Source organism: Neodiprion pinetum, chromosome 6, assembly GCF_021155775.2.
Source record: "Neodiprion pinetum isolate iyNeoPine1 chromosome 6, iyNeoPine1.2, whole genome shotgun sequence".
Taxonomy (NCBI): Eukaryota; Metazoa; Arthropoda; class Insecta; order Hymenoptera; family Diprionidae; genus Neodiprion; species Neodiprion pinetum.
In genome coordinates this window covers 10,841,481-10,854,945 of record NC_060237.1, presented here as the reverse complement: position 1 = coordinate 10,854,945, position 13,465 = coordinate 10,841,481, and the positions used below count along the sequence as shown (strand labels likewise).

At 41.0% G+C, this 13,465-nt stretch overlaps 1 protein-coding gene across 1 annotated transcript in view; it reads right to left on the bottom strand.

Annotated features, from left to right (window-relative positions):
• Positions 1-9,430, bottom strand: part of LOC124222247 (protein Fe65 homolog) — a 201,529-nt gene extending 192,099 nt beyond the window's left edge. The window contains exon 1 of the mRNA XM_069137519.1: positions 9,177-9,430. The gene's annotated coding sequence lies outside the window, so the exon portion shown is untranslated. The remainder of the gene's footprint in view (positions 1-9,176) is intronic.
• Positions 9,431-13,465: the final 4,035 nt, after the last annotated feature.

The following is a 13,465-nucleotide window of genomic DNA, read 5'->3' as shown; positions in this document are numbered from 1 at the left end:
TTTTTGTGATATCATGTCGAGTCTTGACCCCGTTGATAAAACGCCGAATAGGCTAATGAATGTATCACTAAGTCACAATCATTCTTGTAATGTCATTCTCATAATCAGTATATGCTCGGTCACGTATCAACAAATTTACATTTAGGTGCATGCGAATAGTAAGCGTAAAATTTTAGACTTGGTTTCATTTTAGTATATCAAGGATGCCGAAACAGTCAAACATATGTTAAACCAATTGTCCTGTCAGTTATCTTTTGTTCCTGAAAATACTTTGACACAAAATTGAGCCATATGCCAAGCCTCGAAATAAGTATATTCAAAGAAAGGTTTCGTTGTAAATAATCGTTCGTTCAAAAAAGTCAAGAATCATCGGTAACTGGGCTGCACGTGGTTCTACGTCTATGTTGCGTGCTGATTAACGAGGTTCATTACCCTTGAGTCTTAAATTATCACTGGAATATGGTCAGTTGGTCATTATTTTTTATGCACATTATTGTTGTTGATTTTTAAAATTTTTTTTTACTTTGTATACTTCCCTGTTACATAGATAAATTGTGATAAACGAACGCGCTTGTATTGTAGACTTGCTTAACCCTGTTCTTCAACCTTTTCTGACGTTTCATCGAAAAATTCAGATCTTAGGGTATATTTACGTCATAGTTCGCGTGATGGAGATTTGTCGGTGCATATAAATGAAAGATTTGAAAGCCTGTCTTGGTCATTATACGGTGGTGACTTCATTGGGTCACGTTTTTGGATTAGAAACATCACCTATTTTAGTTATAATTCTTTACCAAGTAACATATTGACTTTTTTCCAATGCGCACTTGGTTTGAGCATCTCTAACTGATTCTAATTCCATGAGTATTAGGGTGATCCTTATTTAGGGCATTTTCGAAAATTCCTGCGGACAAGGCGGAAAAAGTTTGCAAAAAAATCAAAAAAAAATGTACGGAAAACTTGAAGTCTGTAGCTCAACTCTAAGAACTGCCTCCAAGGCAGTGAAATTTCCCATTTAAATAACATGGGAATTCGAGCTTACTACATTCTTTTTTTTTCTCCCGCCTTAATAGTGCTTCGAAAAATCTGAAATTTGGTTTACGTCTTCCCTGTAGTCATAGGTATTTAAAAAAAAATTGGCCGATTTCAAACGATAAAAGTTTCGAAATTCCACAACCTCAAAGTTGTGTTTCAAAAAATGTAGTAAGCTCGAATTCCCATGTTATTTAAATGGGAAATTTAACTGCCTTGGAGGCAGTTCTTAGAGTTTACCTACAGGCTTCAAGTTTTGCGTACATTTTTTTTGATTTTTTTGCAAACTTTTTTCGCCTTGTCCGCAGGAATTTTCGTAAACACCCTAAATAAGGACCACCCTATTGAGTATAGCCATACACAAAGCACAGTTGTCAATTTTCGTAACGATTTTTTATCTTTCTCGGGGTATTTAGATCTCTATCTTCGTTCGAAACGAAAGCGGAAGCGCTGGGTCCTGGATCAGCGCTACAGATTGAATACTGGGAGAGGAGTCTCAATAACGCTGCTGTAATGCGAATAAATCTGCAAGTCACATACATCACACGCTTGGTGGATGACACAGCCTCTCAGAGTCAGTCGTCGACCGAATGAATCACGCATATTCGCTTATCACCGCGGCGTGCTCGGTTAGGTACTATCATCTCACTGGTAATTGTCGAAAGGAAGAGTTATCTATAGACGGAAAATTTTTTGGATCAACGTTCGTTTCATTGCCTATCCGTAAGTTGATATATTTTTTTGTAATGACGCGTAAAAATATCAGACTCTTACATTAAAAGAATTACAGTACTTCCAAATCATTATGTCAAATTTTATAGTAGACTCGAATAATAGAAGTTGGGACAGTGCTTTTAGAAAAAGCGACTAAAATCTGCATTGCGATTTCTCTAAACTACTATACGATATTTAGGAGTCACGTGATGATTGTGCGTGACGCTGATCTGCGAATACTGTGATATACTACGCATACCATATCTTCGAACCCAATCGTAGAGCTTTGCGGCCTACATGGCAAAATTGGAAAGCTTTGTAACAATGTTTACATACACTTTTGGTTCTACGTCCATCTCTATCAGGTTATAAAACATGTTCTACATATGAATGATCAAAAGAACAATGTACTTTAACATTTAAGAACGAATTTATCCAACATATGACAGTCTAAAACAAATTTTTTTTTTTTTTTGTATCAAAAATGTTGCGACGTTATTAACAGGTGGTACATATTTGCAAATTGCTTCAATATTCGATTAATACTTACATCTCAAGGGATTAAAACATACAGTTTCTTAAGAAATTATCACGCACTTCACACGTGGGAGATCGTAAACGCATCGCGCAAATCGTGCGTAACATTCTAAGAAAAATCTACCTTTTTCCTCCAACCTGAAGCCGCAACCTATTGGAATTCCATATAGAATTATACCGCATATCAAATAGCGATGTATAATATGGTATAATAATATCGGGTTATCAATAATGGTTTCATTCACCGCAAGCAGAGTAATGAAGTGTGAAACAATCTGTATTGAATTTCCGTAACGACACCGGAACCCAGAGAGTCACATTTATCGCCAGTTAGGTATAATTATTGTCCCCCCCAACCGTCACCTATATCATGCGTGCAGCCTGCATAGTTTCCTCCGTCTTCATTTCACGCCTGGACGCCTAGACGTCGTCCTCATTTCTGCCCTCCATTTATAATTGTCATAACTACCCGAATACTTTCCTGCCTCCGCCTCTCGGTCCGTCCCAACTCTCGATCAGCGAGAGTTTCCCATCCCCCCCTCACACCCCTGCCGCACCAAACCCACCCCCTCGAAAAACTAAACCATCCAGCGATGCGACTTGGCGTGAAAAGACCTCTCGACGCTTCGGTCCAATAAAACAGCTGGATCTCACCCTGCGGCGCAAGCTCTGCAGGACTTGGACTCTAGCCTGTACGTACATCGTGTACGTGTGGATCCACATCCTCCTCGGCATCGTTGGATTCATTCGGTGCTTGTATAACTCACCAAAGTTCTCCCGCCGCCATTCCGGTGCAGAGGAAACAGACCCGGGCGAGGGAAGAACTTTGTAGGCAAATTCAAGGAGAAATCGAACGATAAAGCTTGCGCTACTCTTTTCCTCGTCCCGGTTAGAAACAGGTTGACAGACTCGAATCGCGGCGTGCTGCAGGTTCGCGGGAAAGATGTCGCGGTAAAACAGGCTTTACGATTTCACCCCGGGACCTCGGTTTTTTTTCCTCCCATTCCTTAACTTCCCTCCCTCTTTCTCTCTCTTTCTCTCTCTCTCACCCAAAGTTTTTTAATACTTTCCACCCTCTCGAATCTTCTTTGTCTCCCGGACGGCGGTAACCTTGCGGTAGTTATGCGACCGACGCGACGCGAGGCTCGGGGTTGCCCGAAGGAGAGCTTGCTCCTGGATCCTGGCTTCGCGGGCTTTCGGGCTGCTGGCTTGCAGGGCGATGGGGGTGGATACGGACCCAGGACGTGACTTGGGTACAATATTTAAAACCTTCCCGACGTCAATACTCTTCACAATGCTTTCACGCATCTTCTAAGTAGCTATCTCCCCTCGCCTTGTACGTACCAAGATGTCTTCACAAGGACAAGATCGTAAAATACGTGTCATACGTGTACACCACTTGATATACTGAATAATCGCCGATCACCCAGTCGCTATACCAAATATCTTATCTCCTCGGTTCTATTTCACTTTGTTTCAGTTATTATTTTCACTTCTCGTCACTCTAACGCGATCGGAGAAGAATTACCAACGGGTCTGGGGAAAAAATTAACTTTTGCCCTAATTTTCACAATTTTTTTTTAACGTTTCTCGACCACCACAGAAATATGAAAAAATTACAATTATCTCCAAAGTGGCTGTACGTTAGGATCTGAAATTTTCAGGTTATTTGCTTTACGGTAAACAATATTAATCAGCAGCCTACAAGTAAAGAAAAATGACGCGTCTATTTTTAATTTTGCAAGCAACTTTGTAATACAACTGTCTCACTTCTAGAGAGCAATAGTTAATGTTCAAGTTCTACTCAAACGGAATATACAGACATCTTTTAATTTGCAAATGCGGGGTACAACGTGCCGTTCATTCGAATTGGAATTCCTTGGAGTTGGTACAGATAATTGCGATTGTCTTACACGGAATGTCGAAACTCGAAAGTGCACCGCAGCTCTTGCAGGATGCACGGTAACAACACCGGAGAGCCAATTTCTTTCCCAGGCTCTACACCGGAATGGTGAATTTATATACGAAATCCACTGCAGAGTAGCTGCAGCCGTTCCTCTCGGGTAGAAACGGAGAAAACTCATTTCTCGCGTGCGTCCAATTATCCACTGCCCTCTGAATCGCCCATACGGTATATACATATATACGTATATAAGGGTGTGCCAAAAAAGAATTTCTTGTTTTTTCTCAAATACGCGTCAAAATTTCTGTAGGGCAGCTCAAATAAAATATCTCAATCAAATATGAGCTCTTAATATTAACATTTAGAGGTGCCGATTTTATTTTTCCATTTTCCAGTATTTAATTAAAACGTAAAAACAATTGGAAAATGACTGAATTTTTTCTTCTCGTAAGCAGCTTGGCTTATGAACTATAAAACGGTGAAGTTAAAAAAATTTTATATTAATACCTTTTTATAGAGCATAAAATTTCCCATAAGAATCTGTATTTAGATAGTTTATACGTCAAGCTGTTTACAAGAAAACTTTCAAACATTTTTTAATTTTTTTTTTTTATTGCGTGTTATGTAAATGGAAAACGGAAAAAATAAGATAGATACCTCTAAATATCGATATTAAAAGCTCATATTTCACTGAAAGAACATATTCTCTTTGAGATGCTCTACCGAAATTTTGATGCGCGTTTGAAAAAACATTTTTTTTTTTTCTATGACACACGCTGATACATATTAGACTAGCAGTACAAAAAAAATGTTATGTTCAAAATTTCAATGCTCTATCTCACTATCAAGGAGTATCTGTAATTTTTTTTTTTCATATTTAAACAAAATGTTTATAGACTAATTTCTGGACTATGTTTTTTTTGGATGCCATATTGAATGTTCCATCATGAAAAATTGAAAATATTTGAGTAAAAAATATTTTCAATCCCAGATGTTTTCATTTATATCTACCGTTTGAGTTTTTTGAATCGTTATAAAATTCAAAAAGATCAAGTTCTCTAAATGGTCAACATCTTATTTTATAAGAAAAAAAAATTACAGGCACCCCTTCACAGTAAGATAGAGCATTGAAACTTTGGAGGGTCTTGTTTTCTCAAGGTTAACTTAAGATTCCTCAACTTGAAGAACAAACATTGTTTTGAACGGCCAGTCTAATATATACGTATATTCGTAAATTATGTGATACCAAATTTTTCAAAAAAAAAAACCCTCGCGTCTACGTAGCAAAGTCAAAATAAGTTATTCGATTAAGTACGTAATATAAAATTCTAGACCATAGGCACAAAATTCAAGAGGCAGGCATCCATGTACCGTCAATCGTCATTCTTTCTTCGTCTGACTCCTTTTTTATGGCCAATAGGAAATTTTTTAGCATACAGCATAAGTGCACTGAAAATATACAATATGAGGACCTCGTTCCCGAACCCCGGTGGTCACGTCATATATCTGTACGCGCATACGTGGTTTATACGTGGGGTTTGAAAGGGGCTGATCACGGTACACAATCAAGGGGCGACACATCATTCGCGTTACATGAGGGCTGCAAGAGGTTTGAGCGAGCAACGAAGAAGGCGAGGAGAGGCGTTATCACGCGCGAGGTTAGATCGTGCCGAAGTGGGTGTCAATAGATCCCTAACACCCGGTCGACGGACCAAGGGACGATCGCATACCTATACGGAGACACCTATCTGGATGCGCGATGTCGCGTAGAATAGCAAATGGATTCGGAAGGTGCAAAGAGATCGAGCCCTTCTCTTCGGTCCGCGCGACACACCGAAAGGTAGGTACTACATACCCACGTATACACATGGATACCGGAGGTGGAGCGATGCGATCAAAGGGATATTTCCATTCGAGATCCAATCATCGCGGGCGTTATGCCGGCAGCAACGGGGACGGTAATGGCGCGATCAAAGTAAGGGTACAACATCGGGAGGATCGTAGATATGAGGACGTCGCGTTGTCGCATACGGGATACGTTTCGTATACACCTCATCTGCGGATCATGGTTTTGACACAAATTACTCGTTACAAGGGCTACGAGGTACGCTTTTCCAGCTCGGCTCAACGAGCTTTCAAGTTTCCGGCGTAAACTAAGCCCGCGCTTTTGAACGGGGGCCGGATTTTGGGGGTCCAACTTACTTCGAGCCATCGGAGAAACTACTACGGAGAGTATTGCAAATAATTGTTCGGCCCGTTATGCGACCGGCGAATTAGCGAGTGATACGAGTACGGCTTATGTTACGAGGTAAGACAGTTTTAGCAACGGTGGCTGAAAACCTCGATACGGTAATTCCTGAATAATTTAAATGCATACGATGTATTTCGCACGAATTCGACCAATGATTTTTCAAAGTTTCTCCGTTCAAAAACCATTCATTCTAGACCATATCAGAAAGTGGAAACTATTTTCCTCATATTTGTGTCACTTGTTCGAACATATTTTATTCGCGACTTTGTTCAATTTGTTACTCTTATTGCCGATTATTTATTTTTACCGACCAAGCGGGTGTGAAATTATAGATACATTATTGATGTGCACGTATATATTTACATTAATTTACGTCGAAATAATATAATAATACGTCTATCGCAGTATGCATACAAGTATGAACACGTCGATATGTATTCGCATGTCTAAAACAAAACCGTCACTTTTGGAGAAAAGTTTTTTCATAAATTTGTGATTAAATTTAAGTGAAAATAGTACTACATGAATTTCTATGGCAGGTTTGAGAAAATCAAATTTTTCGAGTTTTTACAGTGTGATTTTCGATGTACGATATGCATAATTCCACATCCGCTTGGTGCATAAAAATGAATAATTACCAATAAAAATACCGAATTTAACAAATTTACGAAGAAAAAACTTCAAGTTAGTCAAACACGTATAAGAAGAATAGTTTCCACTTCCGGATATGGTCTAAAATGTTTGTCTGTGATCGGAGAATTTTTTAGAGAAAATAAAAAATGTCTTTCTGTCTTGAGGTTTAAAAATTCATGAAAAGAATAATGGTTGGAGGAAAAAAAATTAAATAATTCAGGAGTACTATTCAAGGTTAGGAAGATAGTATAAAAAATTGTGAATGAAATCAAAAATGGTGAGGGAAAATCGTTGGTCGAGTTAGGATTGAACAGTTCGTACATATCACGGATTGACGATTCGTGAAAAATTTTTGGTAACGCTTCATTACAAGACTATTGCCAGTTACGCTATGATTAATTTTTATAACATTGAAGAAAGAAAAATAGTTGGACGAATGAAGGCTCAGGCCTTCTGAAACCTATTTGTGGTTTATTTATTATCATCTTTCCAAAGTTGTCTTTTGTGCAATGCATGAGCTTGGTGATAATTTCTCAAATTTTGAGAGGAAATATTATTTCACTGTACAGCAAGAGTAAGAATTTTCGTGAGTTTGGAATATGGAAACGATGAAGAGTGATTACCTTTTTCACATTGATAGCGGCACAGACATCCGAGATATTATTTCTACAACCTTGAAGCCCGGGCCAAAATTGAATGCAAATTTCTCCGAAATTCTCGCGAGAAATATTAAAAGCAAAATGATATAATCGTAACTAAAACGGCCTCCCCGCGTATAATTTTGCAGTCCATTCGTCGGCTCGATATCATAAACTCCGACAATGCGAGTGCGGCGGGAGATAGAGATCCATGGGGGAGGGAAAAAATTACGGGATGGAGCGTGACCTACCCCAATGAAAATTCAAACGTTAAAAGGTAGATAAAACTCGTCGGTAGGTCGTCCGATCCTCACAATATATTTCCCTTATTGCGAAAGCTTCCGTCCGCCGCGTATGGGTAAAGAACTTTACGACAATGCGTATAGGTGGTGACTATTATAGTGGGTGGGTGGTCAGACATACGTGTACGTTGTGTGCCAGAAAACTGACAATACCCGTGAGTTGTTGTTTGAACGTAGTGTTTTCAAAGGTATTATTATCTGCCATCGAAGCCGCGGGAGGAAAAGACAGTCGGAGGAAAAGAGAATGGGAAAAGGAAGAAAAGCTGGAAGAAATAAGAAGACAAAAAAAGAAACAAGCGACAGTCGGCACGGTGCCGAGAAAAATATACGTATACACCTCTAACAGGCTGTACGCGGAAAAGCGCGCTGCGGTAAAACGTGCACAATGCGGAAAACTGCCGAAAAGCATCCCCGTCTCAGGAGCCTTGAAATTATACTCGTGAAAATATTAAATTCTAAGGAAGTGATGCTTACTTTTTTTTCACTCGTATCTTTCGTCGCTTTATTCTTCCGTCTACGTTGAATTAATTTTTGCCACTCAAGTGTTTTCTCTTCTTTTTATTTATTTTTTCTTTTCTACTTTGTAAAGCGTCAATGATTATTCGTTATTCGGCGAAACTAAACGGACATTCATGTTCATTCGAGTAACCGCGAAACAGAGAATTGGAAAAGGAAAAAATACATACAATAACGAGAAAAATTAACTTATCCATAATTGATAAGAGATTAAGCATGCTCCGCCACGTTACCTGCAGCCTTTATTCATCATCGTCCCACTATTTTGAAAATCAATCGCCTTTTCACGTGTGACAGTTACGTACCGCGGTGCGGTTTGTTTCGTTAAATAAATAATTAACTTTCCACTGATCAGCGAAGGCAAGAATTTGTGCGGTCACGTAGAAACTCGGTTTGAAAAAGGTGTCAGATACGGAATTTCCACCCCGTTACGTTGATTCGGCACAGCTGATGAATTCCAGAGCGGCAATTACAATATTACGCTCCTTGCGAGCATAAAGCGGAGAAATAAAACGGACACGACAAAAAGAGAAACACCGTTACACCTAGCGTAGAGGAAAGAAAAAAAGTAGGCCCATAAAAAAACGACACGCGTTACGCTGCTGGGTGGGGAAAAAAGAAAAAAAAGGCGAGAGTGCAGGAACGCTTACCATAGAGGGTGATCGGCGTCAGGATGCTCGGAACTCGGACGATGCCTCGGAGTAAAAAACTGCAAGCTCCTCGGCGCGCGGATGTCACTGGTAAACACACACAGGGCAAAACCGTGTCGATATTAATTTCGCCTCGTCCTGTATTCGAATATTCGAAGGATAATCACGGCGAAAGTGAGGCGGGATCGTGCACCGCACGGGTCCACGGAGCCGCAAATAGGTTAGAGCGAACGGTGCTGGTTCACGGTCCGACCGCCGTGGCGCTTGTGAGGGGGTGGTTTTCGCGTTTCGGCTCAGCAGCGCCGCGAAGCTCTCGCCGTACGAATACGGACCGAGACTACTGGGCGGCGGGCGGCCTGACAGGTATTGACTTGCAGGAAAGCTCGCGCGTCGCCGGCGTTTGTTCGGCGAGGGCGGAAAAGGAGCGAGAGCGGCTAACGAGTGGGAATTAAAATTCGCCTCACGGTGGTCACGGCGAAGTTGAAACGCGGGCGAGGATGGAATAGAGCTTGACGGAGGGCTCCGAGGGAATGGAGGGGGGATACGTTCGATGAGAAATTTTTTTCTCCGCGGGATGAAAAAGCTCCCTATCACCACCGGGTGTACTTCCCTGGAAACGGGACGAGACTTTCACCACCGCGATCGATTTCCTCGATTTAATTTCGTCTCTAGCCTTGTTTTACGTAACGAATTTATGCACGCTCTCTTAACCCTGTACCCCCATCGCCAACGGATGTGAATCGACTTGTCGATTTGTCACTCGGTTCACCTCTTCCCGACGTTCGTCAGGGAAGGGGCGTTTTCAAACTCGAAATAGAAAAAAGAATAATGGAAAAAATTGATAAACAACCCCGAAGCTCGGTTCTCTCCCAATTTTTACGCCGTCCCGTTAACGGACAATACTTTCTAAGCGGGGGGGCCAAGTTGTATTGATTTTTGTACTGTTGTCGCACGGCGTGTATAGTCCGCCGCCTTCTCTCTACGTTAGCCTCGTACGTACGTTGTGTATCTACGTTGTATACGTATTAAACCTACCTACGTACTATTCGCTATTGTGTCCCTGCTCGCCGTCGCTGCCTTCTCTCTCTCTCTCTTTCTCTCTCTCTCTCTCTCCCCCTCCCTTCCTCCCTCTCTCCCGCTATCTATCTCTCTAATTCGCTCGGTATCCAACTTCACACTATGCAAGTCCCGTGCCAGCAGCTATGGTGTGATATCGATAATAAGTACACGTAGCCGCCACCCAATGCCGATCCCACTTCCACTTCTCTACTGCGATACGTGCACCCACACAAATGCAACGCGCGGCGCGCGATATTCCACCCGTTTGAATACATCCCTTGACTGTCCGTCCCTCTGTTCGTAAAGCACCACCCCCACCCCCACCCTTCACCCTGCCGCTTCATTGTTATATGATAATTACCTTCGTCAGCTGCAGCATTTACCGGCTGCACTCACGTCTCATTGCGTAGCAAATAATTCGTTAACTCTTGAAAGTTGTTTTTTTTTTCTACTTCTCCCTATATCTCTCTTTATTGCATTTTTTCACTCCTTTACGCGTACGCGCGCTACTTTAATTATTGATTAATCAACTTTTATATCGAGAGCCCGCGGTACGTTTACGCCGCTCATTATCCGCCATTTCGCCCACAGTGTTTCCTGGAAATTAAAACCATTCACTTAACGTATCTCTCTCTCTCTCTCTCTCTCTCTCTCTCTCTCTCTCTCTCTCTCTCTCTCTCTCTCTCTCTCTCTTTCTCTCCCTCCCTCCTTTGATGTGCTTAAGTATCGGGACTCGGATTTCCGTCAATTTCTTTCTTAGCTTTTGTTTCCCGCGGGAAGAAAAATTCTAAAATTGTAAATTCGAATAGACTCCCTTACAGCTCAGTTTCGCGTTTCTCAGCCTATGCGGATAATTAATTACCGAGTCTTGACGATTATTCTTCCCTGTACCACACCGTGTTGACGTTTCGGTTAAAAGTACAAAAACTAGGGCGCTCTTTATAAGTTTGAATTATTTACATATAATATAACATTGCGCCGATGTAGTATAGAATAAAAATTTAGACTACAGATTTTTGTCAACTTTTTACATTGTATTAAATTCTTAGTCGATATTCCTTCGCTCCTCCTCCTGAAAGGGTACGTGGGCCAAGTTCTGATCGGTGGCATCCCCTTTGACCGCGGTGTCCGTGTCTCGGCGAATGGAAATACGAACTGCGGTCAGCTGACAGCGGTCAACCGGGGTTGTTTTCCCTCCCGTTGGTCCCCACTGAGTAACACGTGGACCGTGTTACGCCACGTGTGAAATTACAAATTCTCGACAAGGCGGCATTAAAGTGTCGGATGTCTCGGTGGTACACACTTCTGACGCGACCGCGTAATGCTTTAAAATTCGGGCTAGACGTCAATTGGTTTAATTTTAAAACTGATAAACAGGGTGAAAAATGTATTTCATTTTCCAAGGACGCGCAATTTTGGGCGAGTAATTATTAAATCATCGCTGTACCTACAAGCTTCGATAAACGAAGCCTGCGCCGTCTAAACAGAGAAAAGTTTGAATGCGAAAGTTATCTTGCCGGATACCTACTTTGGTCTTACGATTAATTGAAAATTTTCACAATTTCAACTTCGCGAAGACAAATATTCTGTCAAAATTTTTGCAGTACACATAATAAACTTTTTATCGAAGATTTGCCTCAATCATTATTGTATCGTGTGATATCCTCGTCCATTTTCGCCTTCCTATCAATCATCACCAATTATAAATTATATTAAAATGATTCGTATTGAACAGCAAATTTATGTTGAAAGCCTGATGAACCTTAATTTGTATCCCTAATATTTGTATACTTGTGTTATATAGATAACGCGTTTGTTGGAAAATAGTATTACGTGCATAACAGCTCGGGCTGAATCATTGCATCGCTGCATCGTTCGATCATCAAAGTTAAGTAACCGATACCGGATATATACGCGCTCAAATCCGCTGTCGATTCCTTTTAAACAAATAAACGTGCAGCCTGTACCATTAGCGATACGAATCGACGTGTACGAAACGAATGCGAGCTAATAAAGAATGCAAAGTGTTTGGCACCGGAATATAACGCGGTCGACAGTGATCGATGGCTGACACGATCGGTAACAACAAGTAGAAAAATTCCGCTCAACGATTTCCAAACTTCTCTTGTTTTTGCTGGCCAATAATTCACATCCGAAGTTTACCAATCTGCTTTCACTTAGGTATAATAGTGTATATCTGTGCACGCAATATAACTACCTATAGGTTATCAATTGATTTCAAGTAACAAAAATGATTTTTTTATTTTTTATTTTTTTGCAAATCATGAGAAAATGTAAATAACGGGCAAAAAAAATGTACAAGGAAAAGACCGGATGGAAAATTGAAATTCAATCTACACGGTTAGCCGTTAAAATTCTCCGAGCTGGCCGAAATCTTGCAGAAGAAGTTACATCGTTGGGGGTGCTCATTAAGATGCAGAAGCTCTGAAATATGAAGCAGTGTAGATTTCTTGAGCTGGGTTTTAATTGCGTTTTTATATCCGTCGTCCGCGCTCGAGGTTCCCTACCGCGGATGAAGAACGCGCAGAGAGGGTGGAGAGGGAGGCCTTCCTCCTTGGAGACGACGTCGCTCTGCCGACATCGAAATACCGCACGTAGGTACGTCACAGGTATAAAACGTGCAGGCAGATGCGTCGCTGAAAAAGCTGGGCTGAAACAGAGGTGTAGAATATATTTTTTTTTTTCAAGAAAAAGCAAAACAACACAGTTGCAACAACAGGTTAGTTTCATTGTCAGGCTCGCTGCGAGTCTCCGGCGCAAACATTAAAACACGATACAAGAAGAGGAGAAGATATGAAACGGGACGACCGTGCAGCGAATATGGCGCATAACTAGGTCGGTATATATGTACGTATATTCATCCACACGTACAACAAAACTGCCGAGCAATTATAACGGAATATTCGTATACACCTGCAGCTATTCGGGATGCGAATTCTATTCAATTTCATCGGACTGCAGACTCGGAAATTAATTTTTTTCACCGGTGTTAATGACTTCCGCACTCTGCATGATGTCATTGGCCAGATTCCTTCTTTTTTTCTGCAGTTCATGATGTGAAAACGAAAAGAATACGGAACTCATCATCGGAATAGTAGTTTTATCTGATACGTAAAAAAATACCTTTTGCCTATTTGATTTTTTCAACTAAATCTGTTCAACGTGAATCGAACAAGCCAGGCTGCAGTGAAAAAGGAACTGTGACTCAA